Source organism: Hydra viridissima, unplaced genomic scaffold (assembly GCF_058129835.1).
Source record: "Hydra viridissima isolate aposymbiotic clone 2 unplaced genomic scaffold, HvirCarnegie_v1 scaffold_12, whole genome shotgun sequence".
Classification (NCBI taxonomy): Eukaryota; Metazoa; Cnidaria; class Hydrozoa; order Anthoathecata; family Hydridae; genus Hydra; species Hydra viridissima.
In genome coordinates, this window is record NW_028324311.1 from 14,382,831 (window position 1) to 14,404,775 (window position 21,945).

Sequence of the window (21,945 nt, forward strand, 5' to 3'; positions counted from 1 at the left end):
TATATGTATGTATATATCATATTTTGTTGGCGCGTAGAAAATAATAATTTTTTGGTAACCAATTTAGTGAGCGAAAAATATCTGCTTCGACAACTTTTTACTTATTCGGTTTCGGCCAAAGTTTCTGTTCAAACCACTACCAAAATGAGCCGAAACTTTTGTGAGGAGATTTTTTTTTAAGTTTAGATAACTTGTTCTTAATTCAGTGTGATCATGACGTTTTCCTAATTGTAATAGTTTGTGGGTGAATCAATTTTTAATTACGACAGTTATAGCAATTTTAATTGAAATTACGTTACATAACTTATTCAAGTTTCTATTCTCAAATCATTCCTTAGGCGGACTTCAAATATCAAAATTTTTTCACATGTTCTACTTTTTCTTTAATTATGTTACAAACTCGTTTTCGAAAGTTTAATTACCTTATGTTCCATAAATCCAACTATTCTGTATGGGACTTCAGAGACATAAAATGATTGAGGAAACTAATTACATTAAATTACTATCAGGGTCTTTATTTACGATTTGAATCTGAGACTTCTCGTAAACAAGGCAAGCACCACATTTATTTTGTTTCATTTTTTTGACAACAATGACTGGAAAAAAATACAAAAAAAGAAAATTATCTAAAAGACCTTTATTTGGAACGCAAGACTTTATTAACATACATCGCCAGAAATGCTTGTCTTTATCTGAAACAAACACGCCAACTGTTGAAGCAAGACGTCTATCTGGTGACAATGTTACATATTCAGGTATGTTTGTAAATTTTATTCAAATATTAAGATGAACTTGTGAATGAAAACAGAAAGGTCAAAGAAATTAAATGACCAAGAATAATTATTTGCTGTACAGTCATGTATTTGTATCAGTCTTTAATTTGCGTTGATACTTGAAATATATTTTTATAAACTATTGTTTGTGCTGTAGGTTCGAACTTTGATACCGACGATGATCAAATTATAAAATCTGTCCGTAAAATAAAAGCATTGCCTATTAAGACCCTATTTTCATTTGTTGCCAACACAAATAAGTATGTTTGTTTGATGTGCCCGGAGAATGGAAACCTTGTGTGTGGGCCTGAACCAAATCTGCGAAAACATATTTTCCATGTTCATAAAAAATCTGAGTACCTTTACGATTCTCAAAAAAAATTACTCGTTCAAGATAAATTAGTTGGGATGCAGAACAAAGATGAAATAGATGAAGCCGTAATAAATTGCATTATTCAAGATGGCCGTCCTTTTAACAATTTTCATAAACCTGGTATTTAACGCCTTCTAAACATTCTTGCCCCACTTTACAAACCGCCTCATCGAAAGACAATAGCAAAGCGATTGAGAAAGCAATACTATCAATACAAGAACAATCTTAGAGCTAAACTTAAGTCAGTTACCCATATTGCTCTTGCAACCGATTTGTGGAAAAATAGGGTTGGATCCTATTGGCTTTGCATAACAGCGCATTATTTAACAAAGAAATTTAAATACAAATCAAATATAGTTTGCTTTCGTAGATTTTACGGAAGAAAATTAAGTAGTAAACTTACAGCATTCGTGCAAAAAGAAATTACTAAACTTGAAATTGATACTAAAGTTATTTCAATAACAACAGACAACGTTGAAGACATTTAAAAGGCGATGGGATCTAAAGCTTTACGGTTTTCATGCGTTTGTCATAACTTAAATCTCGTTTTAAATCATGGAATAAAGTTGTGGGCCAAACCATCACAGAGCTTATTAGATGGCACATCAGATATCAAAGAGGATCTTGTTTATTACAATAACTACAATGAAAGCGATATCGAGTCTAATGAAAATATATCGTCGGACGAACAGCTTGAAATGTACGATGTAAACAATCAAGTAGAAAATGCGTGTACTTTTGAAACGGAAAACGTGAGCTCGGATGATGATAAAAGTAGCGAGGAGGAAGAAGCATCTACAGATGAAACTGTTAATCAGTTATTTAACTTTTCATCCATCATTTTATTTAGGTTAAGAAAAACTTTAGCTCTTGTTAAAAGGTTTTCAATATTGCAATCATTTGTTTTTTATGAGGTTAAGAAAGAGGGGCTAAAAATAAATAACTTATCGTCAGATTTTCATGTACGTTGGAACTCGACTTTTTTAATGATAAGTAAGATAAATAAACCTAAAAATGTTTATAATAAAATTACTATAGATCCTGGTACTATCAATGGGTTAACAGAAAAACAAGATACGTTAATGAACTTTCTTGAAAATGAATCTTCAGCTAAATGCTTTTTATCGCAATCGTCTTCTTTGGTCGAGAAAGAAAACATGTTACGAAGCAGTCTTCTCAAGTTTATGAAGGTATACTTTATTGAAAAGATATCTCCAAAACAAAAGTTACCAACTTTACTGGCATGTTTCTTTGATCCGAGAACTAACGAGTGTCTTACAGAAAAAGAATATCAGGAAGCAGAAAGTAAACTGTTGAAAACATTTTTGAATACAATGCGCCGACAATATCCTCGAAGTTCAACGTTTGTAAACACTTGTTTGCAAAATGACCAAAATCAGCCGAGAAGTGGTTAGTTAAAAAATATTATTTGTTTTTAAATTTAAATATATTTAAACTTATGTAAATAATTTTTTAAAGTACTTTTGTAAAAAGATTTGCATATTGACAAATATTATTACTCATTTTCATTTTTTGAAGAGACAGATTCAGATGTTCGATTCGAACTTCAAGATTCTCCTGAACAGTCTGTGAACCACAAAAATGGATTCGCTAAACTTGCAACATTGTGCGGTGTCAATCTATGCATAGAAAAAACACAATCAAAGCGAAATATCAAAGAAGAGTTGTCTTTTTTCAATTACGCTTTAAAGCAAAAAAATTGGAAATTTGATGAATTTTTGGTACAAAAATGAAAAAGATATTCCAATGTTAGCCTCTAAAGCAAGAGTGGTTTGTACTTCGCTTGCTAGTTCGGTAGGGCCAGAATCCTCATTCAGTCTTGCTAACTTTATTCACCGAAAAGAAAGATGTAACATGAGCTCAAGAAACTTACGTTACTCAATGCTCCTTAAAGAGAAGGTATGATTAAACTTACTTTAAAATTTGATGTTTAATGTAAGTCAGAATGGAAGTAATTCGCTTTTATAGTTTGTATTTTATATTTTTCATAATTTTTATATTTCACTTGAGTAATTTGTATTTTATATTTTTATATTATGATGATGTGGAGGAAATTTTATACATTTTATTATGAAATAGGGCTTTTAAAAATGCCAATGCGGGGTTCGGCGATTTGACAAACCAAAATAATTGTGCGATTACTTTTACACATTATTGCGTTTGTTTTAACTATCATTTTTTTTTTTTTTTTTAATATATTATTTATGTAGTTCCTAAACATTTTACCATTTGCAAACAGTGCCGTGGCTAGGCTCCCCCACACCCCAGCGAATAATGGGGCTTTTTTTTATTATAAGGAACATTTTTTTTTTTAAGTTGTACCTAATAAGGGATATTTTTTGAAGATTTATTTGGCTGTAATACTACGGTTTTATAAAATACGTTTCAAATGGGACTTAGCAATATGGTTAATTGCTGCCTTTTTCTTGCTTCAGCGATTGATTTCGTTTATATAATTGTACATTTTATTATATTCTTAAACAAAAGCAATCAAATCTTATTTGGCTTTTAATTTGCTTTAAAAGTGTCAAAATTTTAGTTGTAATTTGTTTTAAAACACTGACTAGCTTTTTGTTTTTGATTCAGACTTTTCATACAGTTAGACTAAATTGGTCTGCATTTTACAATAATTTTCTAAATTTCGAATTAATATACAGCGTGGTTCTTGTTAATAGCGTTAAAGTGGTTGTTGTTATTCAGTGTGGTAGATAACAACAACCACGATGACCAAAATGAAAATTATTTGGGTGCATAAGCTTTTACTAGAAAGTCTATCGGCCTCCGATGCTCCTGACGGAAATCGTTTTTAATGAAATAATTTATACTTGATTTATAATTTTTGCAAAACTTTTTGAAAGGTCCATGTCCCACACTAAACATATTTAATAATGCGTTAAACGAATTATGAAATATGTTTAGGGACGTTAGATTTGATTATCGGCTTTAATTGAATTTTTTCAATAACTAAAGTTTTCACAAAGATGGAATACTTTAGTTCCTAAATAGAATATATTTTTTGCGACAGAATTGCTTACTGTCATTATGAGGTTTTCTCTCTCCGCATAAAAATATACTTTTTGAAAAAATGTATTTTGCACTAATTAATCTTTAAATTATGTAAAAACAAACGTTTTTTAATAATGTAAAAACAAACGTTGAGCTTTCTTCCATTTATTCTGGCGACAGGAAGCGAAAATTTGCGCCCACCCCCACCCATCTCACTTCCCTTTGGTGGCCGACGCCAGTTAAGAAGTGAAAACCACTAAAGGCAACCTTTTCATCTTTTTTCATACAAAATAACTTCTGACGGCAACCGCCAGTGGATTTCACCTTTTGGTTGGTGCCAGCCTCCAAAAAAAGTTTCCAGCAGCGGCAACCAATTGGAAGGCGGAAGCTACTGTAGGCAGAGGCAAAGACATTCTGCCCGCAAAAATATTTTGGGAGGCGGACGGCAATTCTTTGCACCTCCAAAAAGAGTTCGTGTTTCGGCATAATCTTACTTTGCCGCCGGAAGGGATTTCTAACGCTGATGCATTATATCACCATAAAAAATAATGTTTGATCAAAAAACGCAATAAAAAGGAAGTTTTCGAAAAAGTGTGCTCCGTCGGAAAAGTGACGTAGTCACCAACCAAAAGGTGCTTTTAATTTGCTTTAAAAGTGTCAAAATTTTAGTTGTAATTTGTTTTAATTTGTGCAACCCACCATGTTTATTAAACTTGCCCCCAATTTACAAAACCCCGCCACAAAAACGGTCCGCATACATGCAGAATAATACCTAACATTATAACCCAGAAGTACCCAGAAGCAGGCAATTCTCCTTAATACGCTGTTTTTCTTACCAATCAGTATGTTAAAACAACATAAAATGACTTTGTTACTTGATAAAAGTACATAAAATAACTTACTTTTTACTTACTAAGTAAAGTAGAGTATTTCAATGATAAAAATTTACATTTACTTGTAATGGTAACTAGTTTTTTTTTCAAATAGTTTTTATGTAAGTTGCCTATATTAATTTTTGTTACTTTTGCGCATAAAAGTAATTTCATATTGCGATGCTGTATTCTCTTACTTTTTAAAGTAAATATGACTTTTTTAAAATCTTATATTTACGTAAGATCACTTTCAAAAATAATTTACTTTTACATGTAAAGTGTAAATTACATTTCGATACAAACTATTTGTATAAGTATAAATCTAAATTACTTTTTAAAGTAAATTACTAAAAGTAAATAACTCTACTATGTAAACTACTTTTACTTGCATTAAAAAAATAACGCATTTTTAATAATTTTTTAATAAGTTACGCATTTTTAAAATTAACTTTATGTAAGTAGTTTTATATGTAATATAATGTTATTTTTTAAAAAATGAATTACTTTAAAATGTAAATATATTTCATAATTTAATCTAAGTTATGTAAAGTAATTTTTTTTTTTAAAGTACCTTTTTTTTACATCAAAATAAGTAAAAGTGCCATCCCTACTTCGAGAGGTTCAGAAGTCAAATGCACTATTGATAAATGCAGTAATGTTTTCATTAGTTTCATAAAGTTAAGAAAACATTATGAAACCCAGCATTCAACAATAATTCCTGATGAGATCAAGCTGCAAGTTCAACTACCACTAGTTAGTTTCATTTTATTTTGTTCAAGTGTATGTATGTATGTATATGTGTGTGTGTGTCTTTACCTCTATAACTTTTTTCTTTAGTTTATGTACATATTATAATTTCTTATTTGTGTATATGTATGTATATGTGAATACATCTTAATAACTTTTTGACCAATATTTTAACTCTTTTAAAAGTCTGTTTTACAAGTGTTACTTGTAAATTTTTGTAAAGTTCTAAATTTACTATGTGACTAGTTTATTTCTAATGTTTTTTTCTTCTCTTTTCGTTATATTATTTAGGTCATTGAGTTTTATTAGTGAATTACTATTTGCAATGACCTGTGTTTTTTGTAATATCCTTAACACAAAATATATTGATATTGATTGATATTGATATACACTGCAGGCCAAAAGTTTCCGGATATTTTTATATAAAAAACCAACATCTATCCTGTATCAATAGATTAATCAATATATTAATTTATAACACTTAAACTTACTAATTTTAAGTGTTTATGTAAGTTTGTTTTTTTAATTGTTTACTTTAACTTGATATATAGCGTTACATTACTCTTAAAAGTTTGCTCTTGTTAAATTTTTTTATTTGTTGAAACATGGAGTAAATATTTATAATATAATGATAGCCGACTAAAATGATTAAGAATATTTAGTTTTGTTTAGTTTTCATTTGGTATTAATGACGGTTGCATTAAAAAATCTTCAAAAAATTTTTAAAGTTTTATAATTCGACTATTTAATTAAAAATATGGGTAAAAAACCTTCTTTAACGGTTGCAAAACGTTCTGAAATAATTACATTACATAAAGAAAGTTATTCAGTTCGTAAAATTTCCAAAAAGTTAAAAGTTGCCAAAAGTACTGAACAAGATACCATCAAACGATGGAAAAAAATAGGCATTTTTGAAGCCAAAAAAAGATCTCGGAGACCACGGAAGACAACAAAAACAGAAGATAATAGTATAATATTGATGAGCAAAAGAAATCGAAGACTTACGGCCCCGGAAATAACTTCAGGCTTTGATAGGAGTCATTCAAAATCTATTTCATTAACCACTACGAAACAACGTCTTAGACAAGCAGGATTTTCTGGCCGTATAGTGGTCAGGAAACAGTTGCTACGGATTGGAAATAAAAAGAAAATGTTACAATAGGCTATAGACCACCAAAATTGGACAGAAGAAGACTGGGAAAAAGTACTATGGATAGACGAGTCCAAATTTGAACTGTTTGGGCAAAGACGTAGAATTTACATCAGAAGAACAACAAAAGAAAAAATGATCCCAGAAAGTTTAGTGCCAACAATCAAGCATGGTGGTGGGTCTGTTATGGTATGGGGATGTTTTTCTTCAGCTGGTGTAGGTAATCTAGTTAAAATTGAGGGTATTATAAAAAAAGAACAATACCAAACAATTCTAGAAAACAATGCAATACCTTCTGGCTTAAGAACTATTGATCGTGGTTTTGTTTTTATGCAGAACAATAACCTTTAAACACACCTCAAAATTATGTAAAAACTATATAAAGGAACAAGAGAATAATGGTGTCCTCAAAAACATGACCTGGCCGTCCTAATCACCAGATTTGAATCCAATAGAGATACTGTGGGAAGAATTGGACTGAAAGGTCAGACAAAAATGCCCAACATCCAAAGATCATCTATGGCAGATATTTGAAGAATCCTGGTTATCAATCACACCCGAAATAATAGATAAATTAATAAATAGGATGCCACGGGTCGCAAAAAAAGTGATAGAAACTCGTGGGTTATTTTTTGACGAAAAGACAGTTTAATAATAATAGTGTTGTTAGCATTTTTTATTTAATTTTTTGTCTTCTTTTTTTTCTTAAATAGTAACTGTATGTATCTTTTATAAAATAAATATGATAATTGAACTTTTTTGAAATAAGTATGGGAGTTTTAATTAAAAAAATTTAACAATATCCAAGTGTCCGGAAACTTTTAGCCTGCAGTTTATATATATGCATGTATGTAAATATATATATATATATATATATATATATATATATATATATATATATATATATATATATATATATATATATATGACAAAGAATCGCAATTAACTAAATCAAGTAAAAAAATAAACAAAATTTCGATGGCAATAAAAGTATACGTTTTACGGTTTGTTAATGGCTGTCAATAAAGTCTTATGTATGAAATTAATATCATCCTGGTAAATTTACTTTTTTCCAATAATAATTTTTTCGGTAGAATAAATTACTACTTTTTTACAATAAGATGTTTATTTTCCGGTATTCAAACTTCAAATTCAAAAAATATATAATAAAATTACTGTGGTGTTTACATAAAATAAACATTTAGAGAAAAAAGTTTAGTTATCTTTTTTAACTAGATATCTAGTTCAAATAACAAAGTTTTTTCCGCAAATGTTTCTTTTATATATACGAAATATGTCATTTCTTAAATTATGACATACCTAAAACATAGGACTTTGATATGTCACACCACGATATGTAAATTTTATTTGAGAGAAAAATTGTCGATTTTCTTCGTATTTATGGCAAAAGACATCGCACGATGTCAGAACAACGTTCATAAGACGACGTCGTTTTGACGTCGTTATCGCGATGTTATAACAACGTTGTAATAAGTCGGTTGACATCGCCGATGAAAACCCAACGTAAACCCGACGTCGGATTGACATCGGGTGACTACTGGGCAGAGACAGATTTCTCTGTTGCAGTTACAATTTACTTACGTACCATTATAGTATTTGAAAAGCAAATCTCTTCAAAGAAGAAGTGATTTTCAAGCAGCAATTGCTATTTCATTAAAAAAAAAAAAAGCTATGTGTATTACCAAATAATTCAAGTGATTTAGTTTTCTCACACTCAGTTAAAGAGGTTTTGAATTCAATAGCTGATTATTTCATAATGAAAGTGATTGCAATTTAACATATCTTTTTAATGAACATGTTGCTCATGCCTTTCAAGTGAACACGGTGATTTAAGCGTAGGATGTTATTGTGAGCATCCGCATTAAATTACACTATATAAAAACTTTAAAAAAATGGCGGAGCAGTTTTTCCGTAAAAACTAAAAATTTAGTGATTTATTTCCTTTCTAAATGTCTATTTAGTCTTCACAATCAAAAAAATAAAAAGTTTTTAAATTATATAATTCATGAGCTCTTTACTAAATTATTGCTAATTTATTTATTAAATTAAAAATAATAATAATAATAATAATAAGTCGTAAAGTAAGAGATTTTTTTGTTTAAAATAATTCAGTTTTTAGGTTAAAAAAAAAACAGCATCCCTTCAGTTATTTAAAAAATATCTTGCGACTGAAAATTTTTTGGATAAAAGTTAAAACATATTCTTATTCTCGATACTGTAAGGAAAAATTTTTTTCACCTTGTTCACCATACACACCGATTCCTAATCTCCATTTTTCAATGTACTGATATACATGGTTTTCAAGTAAATGCATTTTAGGTGTTACAGAAGCATCTGGCCATGTAAATCTATAAAATTTTATGAGTTTTTTGATTGCTAAATCTAAAAATTGACGAGATTTTCCATTATACAATGCATACAGAAAAATAATACTCAATAATATCATACTGTAAAAATAACAAGAGGTAGTTTAGGTATTATAATTTACAAACAAGAGAAAAATTTACAAGAGTAAAATCGAAAAAGTTAGTTAAATATTTACCAAGCTCCTGAATATCATTTTGAAATAGTGTGAACTATTCATAATATTATGACACTTAGAATAATATGAAAATAACTTTTTAAATTTCTAGCTCACATCAATAGATTGTAAGTGAACACCAGCATCTAGAAATCCAAGGTCTACAACTAGCTTTGGAATCGAATTGCATAAGTCAAGCAATGGTTGATGCTATAAATAAAAAGATATCAAAAAAAGTCAAATCAATTCATAAATCAAGGCATTATTAGCATTGAGCTTTAAATATATTATTTTATGCAATACACTTTCTTATTATATATAATAAAACAATTTGTTGTATATACACATATATATATATATATATATATATACATATATATGTATGTATATGTGTGTGCGTGTATATACACTTATCTTATACAAATTAGTATAAAGATTAAATTTCATTTTTATAGTAATTTATAAATTTAAGTGTTTCTCAAATTAACGAGTTATTACTTTTCTATAAGATTTAGTAGGTTTTCTATATTTTGAGGTAGGTCATTGATATATGCCCAAGGAGCTAGTTTAATTTCAACAACAGCCTTATTATTCTCATTTTGAAATGTAAATGGTCCATCTAAAACAACTAAATCATTTCCAGCCCATTCCTTTGCAACAACTTATTGTTTGTTGTTTGAAGCAGTTTTAGTATTTTTCGAATTTAACCACCTAGAATAATAATATACAAGCAATAAGTTTTGCAATTATAAACAATTGTAAAAATGAACTACAAGTTCTCAAATAAAAAACGAAATTACAAAAAGTATTTTAAGTTCCATATTTATATTTACCTAGCCATAGTTTGCAATTTATTCCAAGGAATACCCATATCAGCTTTTTAAGCAACCATTTCTTCTGCATTTAAATCCACTCTTCCAATATTGGCTTTATTTAAAATTTTATTTGCTTCATCATTATCATATGACTTTAACATTACAGCTGTTTGACAGATTTTAGAGTCCTTTGAACTACCAGCTGTATGGTTGAATTGTTCCAATAAATATTTCTTAGTCTTTTTCTTAGAGTGCTGTTACTACAGTTTGCGCTTTCTTTATAAGCTTTGGGGGCAGAAACAAAACAAAGTGGCTGTAAATTAAACAAAGCATTACTTCAAATAGAAAATAAAATAATATTTTATTATTTTTTTTTATAAGTTATATTTAACATTAAAAAAACTAAATCAAACTAGTTTACTCTTGCTTAAAATATAATTTTGCATTAAAATGATGTAATAAAGTTTAAATACTCCTACAATTTAATAATTATAATTATATCGCATAATAGAAAAGTAAACACTATTTAACTTTCTATAAAGTTAAAACATATTTCTTACCCTAGGCCCACCTGATGAAAATTCTATTGTAGATGTTTTGGATTGATTCAACTTTTTTTTAATGATATGTAAAGCAGAATATTTGGCTACTCGTGGGATTTCACTTGTGTCAGTGATTTGGTAAAAACTGTTTATACTAACTAATTGGTTATTTTCATTTATGGTGTTATTTGATAAATTTCTGTGGTCATGATTTTCAAAATTTTTGTCTTTCAAAAAAACTTTTTTGTCACAATTCTTGCATATAATAATTATATGTTTTATAATTTCAGATATATGGACAGAATATGATAGGCTGTCAATTGTGATGTTAGTTTTACGTAATGAACATATTGAATAATTTTCTAATTTATCTTTAACATTTGATAAAATGCACAAGCTACAGAATGAGTTTTGACAGTTCTTTACCATGACAGGCTGATTCATAACTTCCCCACAAATCTTACAAATGCATAAAACTTTATGTGGATTTAATTCATGGTTTAGTTCTGTTAAAATTTCTTTATCTTCTTGTATAGGCAATGAATCAAGAAATGATTTTATATGAAATTTTGTCCATTTTTTAACCTTTCCTGGTCGCCCAATATTAGATAGAGGTTTTCGACCAGGAATACCAAAAACACATTTGCATTCAACTGTTGGACATTTTACCCAAATTTATGGATGTTTCTAAGAGAAGTATAACACTTCATGCACATTATCTCTGGATGACTAAACTGAGAATCTTCTGATACATTTAATCCAAAAGCTTTATAAATTCGATCTATTTTAATGTCAGTTTTTAAACTGTCTTTTCCTAAAAGGTTTCCACATATTCTACACACTGTGGAAAGATTTTTTTTTTGGTGATTACTCGCCATTTTTTACAGAGTTTTTTTCGTGAAACCTTCCCTATTCAAAAACATACTTTCTTATAAAAAAAAAAAAAAAGATTGGTAATAGGGACTATTTTTTTGAAAAGATAAAAAGAAGGAGTATTGTTATTAACTTACAAAAATCTTACAAAAATTTCAGTTCTTCTAAAATATAAATGAACAAAATGTGTTAATTTCGCTAAAAACAAAGCTTTGTTGATCCCAATAAAGCAACTTTACTACTTCAAATTCTAATAATTACAATATTCAATCAAATTCATTTGTGATCGGTTTTGCTTTATTTACAAGATCAAGTTTACCAACAACAAAAAAACATAAGCAAACGGGCAAACTAGTAAGCACTGTAAAATGAAAGCTTAACACTGTTAATTAAAATAATGATATTTATATATTTGCAGATAACGCATGCGCATAATAAAATCCCAAGTTTTAATAAGTATTGAATCACCGTGTGAAGGAAAGTCAAATTAGCAACTTTGTTTATGTGAGAATATTTTATTTTATAAGGTTTTATAATCGAGATGTAGCACCACGAAATAAGGCATGAAAAAAAAGTAGGCTCGTATTTTCCATACTTAACTTTATTTTTAAGTTATTTTTCAAAAAAACATATTTCTTAAAATTTTTTTTTTTTTTTTCTCAGTATCATCAGCTAGTTATGTAGTATCTAATTAGGGAATATACATTTAAACTATTAAGAAACGAATTAAGTGATAATACATGATTAAATAGATTCATGAAAAAACTCTGTTACAAATATATCTATTTAAATCATTACAAAAGGATATTAAAGTATAATTAATGCAAAAATTGATATATTTCATTAAGTTGCATTTTACTAAGATTATTTGGTTCCGTAAGACATCCCATAATGCTTTGCGCCTAAAATTTCTTAAATTTATTTAGAGTTTTCTGTAATTGGTCAACATTTTGTCGGATAATTGAAAAATTTCCCCTCATTCCGCACATTCTAAATAACGTTGCTAAATAACGTTGTAATGATAGAAAAAGAATATTGTTTAGCACCAGTCCCGTAAAACTATAACAACTTGGTAATTCAGCTAAGAATGTTTTAGGTATTATGACAACAATAGGATACAATTCCCATGTTTATTTAAATATTTTTATGTTTTTCGGTATATTTCTGATTTCAGTAACTCAGATAGAGTTACTGAAAACAGCAATATACCAAAATGCTTTTGACAATTCACATCAACATGTGCTTTTCTCTCCTTACCGTCTTATTAAAAAAGGCTCAAGTAATTTTGTTACTAATATTTGTTATCTGGTTACCTAATTTTTATCTCAACTACTTGATTATAAAATTGAGTTAAATAAATATAAAAAGTTTGCGATAGCTTTTTAAAATACAAATAAAAACAGTCGTTATGTTTTAAAAACAAACAAAACTTTCCGAATTTAACATTGGCATTGTAAGAGACGCACACACCTTGTTTAAAAAACGACACAATTGCAGGCAGATGGAAGTAAATAATGAGTGATTTTGATGAGTTGTTAAAAATAAGAGAGTTAACCTTGAAGTAAGTTTAATATACTATTTAGTCTCTAAATTTTGAAAGTAAACTAAAATTAAAATAAAAGAAATATATTAAAAATTTTATCAAAGTAAATTACTTATTCGTTTAAAGTTGTAATTTATTTAGAAATGCTATATCGTTTGGAATCGATTTTTTATATCGCAACATTCTTGTATGTTTCTTAAAAAGGATGAGTTGCTTAATAGGTTAGAATGATGAAATTTTTATTATAATGAAACTTTAGGAAGAAGTTTTTAAAAAAATTTAAACTTAACGGTGTTTTATTTTCACACGCAGTAATTATTGAGAGGGAGGTTTTTTTGTTAAATGTTTTATCCTAGTTATTATCCTAGAGGTTATTATCCCAGAGGGTTATATACAATATAAAAGGTTTAGATTCTGAATCTTTATGGAAGGGATACTTAGGTTGGGACAAAAGTTTAGGGTCTAGATGGGATTTTTTTAAGAAAAGGCTTTTTTTTAAGAGTTAATTCAGTTACGGTAGTAGTGTCTGTCTTACTACATTCTATTACACAATAATACTCAATATAATGTTCTTTTAATGTGGAATGGTTACGGCCAGGGATTGCGATTCCGGAGGTCTTTTTCATTCCCGGGATTTCGGGATTGAAAAACATCAATCCCGGGATTGAAAAGCAGATACAATATCTGTATAGTATTAAGTAGAATAAAAGCAGTACATTTAACTAAAAATATATTTATTAAATAAATTTAATTTAACATGTAAATTAAATTTTACATGTTAATTAATGTTAAAAAATTATGTTAGAAATAAAAAGATATGTTACGTTTTTTGTGCTTCGAAATGCGACTTCAGGAAGTCTAATGCGTCCAAAGATTCATCGCCCAAACGGTTAAGAATTTTCGTGTTGAACAGTCCAGCGAAAGGAAATACTTGCTCAACCTTGACACTCGTCGGTTTCACGGCCATTAGAAAAGAACAAACTCTTTCTAAATAATCGCCACGTGTACCCCCATTTTCAAATAATTTTTGAACTTTTGATGACAATGTTTCATGTCTAATTGGTTGTATTGGTGATTGTCCTTCTTTAATAACACGATCAAGTTCCTCTTAAATACTTAAAGTATTACTTTCAGACTCAGGTGTTATTTCAGGTTCCTCAATCAAATCCAGCATGTCAGACTCAACTGATGCTCGTACTAGAACAGGATTGAAAGTATTTAATCTTTCCAGCAATTCTACCAAAAGTTTTTGACATTTAAATAAAGAAGGCATTGTAGCTATTTCTCCATCGACTTCAACGGGGGCTTCGACTGTTATGCAGGTATTGTAGAAGTACAATCTATCGGTTCGGCGTTCATGCATTCGTGTCAATAAAGCTCTACGCATTTCTTTGCTTGTATTATTGTCAGCATCTTTTAACTTTGTATGAATGAAATTAATAGCCTATAATGAACTTCCTTTAGTTCAATTTTAGATCTTACATTTTCATGATTGTAGTCCAAAAAATCTTCCTCAATGCCCTCATTCTCGGATGAGTCACTGTCAGAAAATTAATTGTTAAAATCTGGCTGATTTGCATCGAATTCTCTCATTTGATAAGGAACATCAATTACAACAAGTTGTATGCCGTGAGCAAAACACAGTTGTTGGTTAGCAGGCAGCAACTTGCCAACATTTTCATAACACTAGCTCCGTCGGTCATTATAGCCACAATTTTGCTGAATAGATCAAGACTATGGTCTTTAAGTCTTTTTTCTAATAGTTCAATGCATTTTTCTGCTGGTAATGAATCTGTTATTCGCACTAAACCTAATCTCCAGCACTGAGAGTTTTGTCCTTGAACGTAAATATTCATGTAGCGATAAACAACTTGGGAATACCTTAGATTTAATCTTTACAACTCAATCAGCAAGTGTTAACAAAATAGATTCAAAATTTGTTTTGGGAAACATAACTAGGGGCCATCTTATAATATGTTTCAGTTTCATCTTGTCTGATAAAGCAGTCCGTGACAATAAAAGTAAGCAATGATTTATGTTTGCTAATTCCAGTTTAGAACGAATATCTGACCTAATTTCAAATATTGACTGGATACAATGCTTCAGTAACAAAAATGTACAAGAAACGTTTGATGAACTGATTTTTTATACTGAGGTGGCATGTAACCATTTCACTCCAATTAAAAAGACTTTAAACTTTTTAAAAATTAGAACAGCATGGGTTAATGCTAAATTAAAGTTTCTTATTAGAAGCAAACAAAATTTAAGATATAAAAACTGCTCATTTAAATGAAACGACCCTGTTTTGAAATCTAAATACAAATTGATTTGTAAAAATGTCGCAGATGAGATTAAGAAAGTGAGACAAAACTTTGAGCTTAATCTGGTAAAAAGAATCACCAAGAATCCAAAGCTTCTCTATAGCTACATGAACAATCAACTAGCAGTCAAAGATACTATAAAAGCATTAAAGGGAGCAAATCGTCAGGTTAGAATTATTTTGTTCTATATCCCATTTTAAATGTTGAAAGAAAGTTTTTGATTTTTTTCTATATGTAAAGATTACCTAAAATTTTAGAATTACTTTTTTAAAAAATAACTTATTTTTAAAATAACTTATGTTTAAAGAAAATATTTAGAAAAAAATTTTTTTTAAATAAAATGTATTTTAAAAGTGATCATTACTTAGTGAAATTAACAATTCATTTTCTCCCAACGTTTAAAATGGGAGATAGAACAGAATAATTCTATCCTGACGAAATGGTAAAACCAATCAAAATTCAAAAGATATTGCTGATACCTTAAACAAAAATTTTCAAGCTGCATTTGTGAAAGGAGATGATAGTCCACAGCCTTCTTTTGATTTAAGAACTACTGAAACATTCATAATGACAATTGAAGATTTTCATTTGATGATGTCTATCTAAGATTAAAAAACTTAAAAGATAACTAATCAAGCGGTGTTGATAATTTACATTCAGCTATTTTAAAGAATTGTGCATCAGCCTTTGCCATTCCACTTACGTATATTTTTAAAGAATCGTTTAAAACCAGCAAACTGCCAGTGCAATTTAGATCAGCAAATATCAATCCTCTGTACAAAAAAGGCGAAAAGACCTTAGCGGAAACTACCGACTGGTATCACTCACCTAAATTGCATGTAAAATAATGGAATGTATAATAAGATAAAAACTTGAAACTTCTATATAAGTTCAAACTAATAAGCAAGCAACAGCACGGTTTTTTTAAAAATAAATCATGCTTAACGAATCTGCTTGAAACACTTGATTTTATTTCAATCGCTTTAGAGAATGGTACACTTGTTGATGTTTTTTTTTTGGATTTTGCCAGGGCATTTGACACAGTACCACATAAAAGATTGTTGCTTAAACTTACAGCTTATGGAATATCTGGTCTGACAATACAATCGATTGCAGTATTCTTAAAAGAAAGAAAACAAAGAGTTGTGATAGGCGAAAATGTATTCTCTTGGAGTAATCTTCTCAAGCAATCTGAAATGGAAAAATCATGTAATAAAATGCGTAGGTAAAGCCAACCAAATGTTGAGTAGGATTAAAAAATGCTTCGTTTGCTTAGATATAAGACTGCTAAGAATTCTTTATGTTTCTTTTGTGCGACCACTGTTAGAGTTTGCAGTACAAGTTTGGTCCCCTATTCGAAAGGGAGAAATTAAATTATTAGAGAGAGTTCAACATCGTGCAACTCGATTAATACCATCACTTAAAAAAATGAACTATGAGTATCGTCTAAAAGCTCTTGACTTGACTACCTTGACAAAAAGGAGACAACGAGGAGATATGGTTCAACTTTAAAATTCTTCAACGGTTTTAACGATTTGGAAACAATAAAAAAAATTAGTATTCAAAAAACTCAAACAAGAGGTCTCAAAAAGCTTTAAATACGTCAAAGAAATCACTAAGCAAGCATGTCATGAAAACTTTTTATTTAATAGATCGATCAACTTATGGAATAGCTTACCAAGTGAGTTGGTTAAATCACAATCAGTTAACAGTTTTAAAGCAGGTCTTGATTGTTGGATGAGCAGCAATTAAGCGAATCGGCTGTCATAGTGTGTTGATACCACACTCACTGGCTCACACCAGTTACAGCATTTACTAATACTAATACAAATATAATTTACCAATTATTTAACGTTGAGTAATTTACAACTGATATACGTCATATCAGTGTAAGGCAGAACCATTTTCCTCGACATTGCTAAGTTCAAAACAATACGTTTTTAGTTACTGACACAAAATAAAAACACTTTGTCATGCTTTAAATTGTCGAAAAAGTAAAGCTAAATTCTTGTAATATTTTTTATAACATGAACTTTAATTAATAAGATTAATATAAAGCGGTAAATTACACATGAGTTATTAATTTTTTGGTATGCCCTTGATATATGTATCTTTAAAAAAAAGGAAACTAACTTTAAAACGTTAAATACACACAACAAAATAAATTTATTAAAAATAACTGATCATTTGACCATTACTATATATGGCACTAATCTGATCATTTTTATATATGCCCTCTTTGTTTCAATAGCTCTTAGTAAAGGGCCTTCCTTCCCCGTTTTTGCCTTAATGGTTGTAAGGAGAATAGGGTTATTTTTATTAAGAGTAATCAAGTTTTTGATGGAGACCTTTTACCAGAATAATAAAACTTAAAACAATGATTTACATGAATAAGAATTTTTGCTTTCCTCAAAAGTGTTGCAAATGCAAACTAATCTAATTAATTAAACACCTTACAAAAATCTTGCTCAATATAATGCCAACTTATACCACTTTGAAAACACGGAAACAATATATTTTAAACATATACAGCTAAAAACAAATATGGATTCATATAACACATATAAACATATAATAAACGTATTAATGACTGGTATGTTTATCAAAAACTATGAAAAAAATTGTTAAAACAATAAAAAAAATAAAACTTTATTTGTGTACCACTTTTCACCTATCATACCTTGAGTGAGATGTTTATCAATTTTAAAAAACAGACTATTAAATGCCCCAGTTCTTGAACATGCAACATAAAGTTGACCATGAGAGAAACACGGTTTTTTGAAATATACCCCAACTCTATCAAATGTTTGACCTTAAATTTTGATAATTGTCATTGAATAAGCCAATCTGACAGGAAACTGACGACGTTTCAAAACAAAAGGTAAATTAGAATCTGATGAAGCAAACTGAATTTTTGGAACAAAAACCCGTTTATCACCAGAAACACCAGTCAAATCCTCTGCATCAATATAATTATTTTGAAGAGCACAAACTTTCATTCTATTACCATTGCATAACCCTGCTTTGAGATCTAAATTTCTAAGTAGCATAATTACACAACCAATTTTCAATTTTAAACAATGAGGTAGCATACCTGAAGGTGTTAAGCTGTTCAAAAGCTCAACAGGAAAAGTAATTCTTTCATTAAGGTCATCAGTATCATTTTGATCAGCACTTAAATAAATTTTGACCTCACCCGGCAGACATTCAAGCACTTCTTTATTGAAAATGAATTAACATTAAATGGTGTTAAAACCACCCATTTATAATAATCATTTTGATCAGCATCTCCAAAAATCATTTCAACAACTGATTCATTTTCTCTAATAATGCACTGATTTGGTATTTCAATGCATCCTTTAAAAGGATCCTCTTCTTTGACAGGTATTGTTCCATTCCCAAGTTTTAGTAGCCATTGGGAAAATTCACATTCCCCATCTTGTACTCTCATATTTTCAGTTAATGCAAACTTCTGCCCCCATTGCCTATGCAAAGAACATTTTACACACAATTCTACTATTTCACCTGGTTGTGTTTATACACAATTCTACTATTTCAGTTGTTGAACATTTTCATCAAAAATTTCTAAATGTAGGCCAATAAACTCATCAATAACAGGCAGATTCAAATCAGCCAGCATTTTACCACTTTGATTAATAATCTTTTCAATTTGATGAAGAGTAGCTTGTTCAGCTATAAGAAGTGGGACTAAGCGGTGAATGAAATCTTCCATCATAAAAGCTTTGCATGTATTCCAGAGATGTAAAGGATTGTCAGATTCACAAAAGGTGAAAATAATTAAAAACAACTGTCTTATTTGCTTTGGCATACGTGTTAAAACCGCGTCAGAAAGAGTATTCTGCCATTCAGTGTCATTTTACAACAAAACTTTCAAAACACATGCTTCACGAAACGTTTCAAGGACAATACCATTAACAGTAAGCACATCCTCCCAAGATGTTGCTCCTTTTGCTTGCAAAAGAAACAATTTAAGAAAAAACAATTCTCAGGTTGGATTAACTTTATCCATTCTTACTATCACTTTATTACCGCCCCTTTGTCTAACCTTCCATTTACAATGTTTATCATCAAATACAATGTGATAAGGAATGTCTACATAAGAATAGCAATGTGCTCTTTTATTTTTAGTATTTAAATTAAACCATGCCGTTAAGTGCGTATCACGTTGAGCTGCATGATCTAAAGCCATTTGTTCTGCTCCTTCTCTAAAATACAATAATTGATTTTCAGGTAGATGTTTACCAAGTCACAGCACTTTCAAAACACGGAAACAACATAATATAAACATATGTACCAACTATAAACACAATAAATGTGTTTAAATATTTATGTAAGGTTAAATATATACCTTATATACATATTTAAACACATTTTTAAGACAATTATGTAACACATATTAACACATACACAAACAGTAATAAAAAACTTTACATTATTATAAAAACACATTGATAAAACAACTATAAAGCACTTATTACCTCATACAAATACATATCAAAAAAGCATACATGCAAACAATAAACGTGCGCAAACAAAAATTTTAAAAATGATGCAAGAAAATTTAAAAAGATTCAAAGCAAACAAGATATATGTTTACAAACTATACTCTTTAACTTCTTTTTTTTTTTCATAAGAACTGTCATCCTCATAACAAAATTTAACCTTTACATACAATAACAAGTGACATGCCATGTCAGTGTTGGCACAAAAGTATAATTTATTTTTCTAAATTTTCTAAAAAACAACAGAAATAGTTAATAGCATCACAGAAATTTCAAAGTAGTAATAACCATATTATGGAAATAACATTAGTATAACTTTAAATAACATCCATACCCCTATTTTCCTTCTAAAAAATAAAAAAATAAAAATAAAACTGCTAAAAGAAAAACTAAAACAAACAAAATATAAACAATTTAAAAAATTAAAATCCTTTCTACTTTATCTAATAAAAATTTAAATCCTTTTTACTTTATCGATTAAAAATGTATTTATATAGCTATTTCATATACTTACTTCAATTATAATATAATCTTAACGATGATTATTTATCTTAATTTGATTCTTTATGTAATATATCTAAACTAATAATTAAATTCCAAAAGGAAAAAAGTATTAACTCGCTTAAAAGACATTCTCCACTAACCGCGTGTATTGAAAAAAAGCGCTATTTCAAAGCCTATTTCAAAGTAACTAATTTAAAGCATAGTAACTAATGACGAAATGACGTTAAACATTGAACATTTCTGAAGGAATTATATTATAGATAATGTTAATTATTATGATCAAATTAATAATTATTGTTATTATAATAGTAATAATTGATATTATTATTATAATTGTAATATTTTTTATAATAATAGTAATAATTATTTTAATGATAGTAATTATTATTTTAATTATAATAATTATTACTTTAATAATAATAATTGTTATTTTAATAATAATTAATATTATTATAATAATAATAATTATTATTTTATTATTGATACTAATTATTTTAATAATTATTATTATTTTAATAGCAATACTTCTTATTTTATCAAAAATAATAATTTTTTTAATAATAATAATTATTATTTTAATAATAGTTATTATTACCTTAATAATAATTATTATTTTAATAACTTAATTTATTGTTATAATAATTTTTATTATTGTTATTATAATAGTTATTATTATAATAATAATAATTATTATAATAATTGTTATTATTATAATAACTGTTATTATTATAGTAACTGTTATTATTATAATAACTGTTATTATTATAATAACTGTTATTAATATAATAGTATTTATTGTTATATAAATTGTTTTTATTATAATAATTTTTGTTATTACAGTAGTTGTTATTATTATAATAACTTATATTATTATAATAATCTTTATTATTATAACAATTTTTATCATTATAATAATAACTAATATTATTATATTAATAATTATTGAGATAATAGTATTGTTATAATAATAATTATTATTTTAATAAATGAGGAAGATATTTGCCTATTTAGTTATGCATTTTCATCACATGATGTGTAACTTACTTAAGCAAGAAATTATATGATGTAAATTGATATTCTCTTGTTTACCTTCCTCATTTATTTTTCCTAGAAGCCTTTATTTGACACTTTTGATTTTCTCGGAAAGTTATGTTCTTATTTCTATTACAAGTACTTTTTTAAGGTTTGGACGAGGAAAAGAAAATTATGGGTGAGTACTTTTTTTTCTTTTTTAAATGGTTAATGACTTAAAATATTGACAGGTTATAATAATAGTAATATTAGTAATTCTAGTTATTTAATGACGTTAATAATAAACTGTAATAAACAAAAGTTGCAAT

At 28.2% G+C, this 21,945-nt stretch overlaps 1 long non-coding RNA gene and 2 pseudogenes across 4 annotated transcripts in view; 2 read left to right on the forward strand and 1 right to left on the reverse strand.

Moving 5' to 3' along the window:
- Nucleotides 1-592: 592 nt before the first annotated feature.
- Nucleotides 593-2,208, forward strand: LOC149881434 (uncharacterized; annotated as a pseudogene).
- A 7,420-nt stretch (nucleotides 2,209-9,628) lies between these two features.
- Nucleotides 9,629-11,719, reverse strand: LOC149881435 (uncharacterized; annotated as a pseudogene).
- A 1,456-nt stretch (nucleotides 11,720-13,175) lies between these two features.
- Nucleotides 13,176-21,945, forward strand: part of LOC149881436 (uncharacterized) — a 44,450-nt gene continuing 35,680 nt past the window's right edge. For 3 of the 4 annotated variants that reach the window (XR_016445353.1, XR_016445354.1, XR_016445355.1), the window contains exons 1-3: nucleotides 13,176-13,275; nucleotides 13,399-13,478; nucleotides 21,789-21,815. This is a non-coding gene — a long non-coding RNA (uncharacterized LOC149881436). The remainder of the gene's footprint in view (nucleotides 13,276-13,398; nucleotides 13,479-21,788; nucleotides 21,816-21,945) is intronic. The other variant, XR_016445356.1, reaches the window with a different exon arrangement.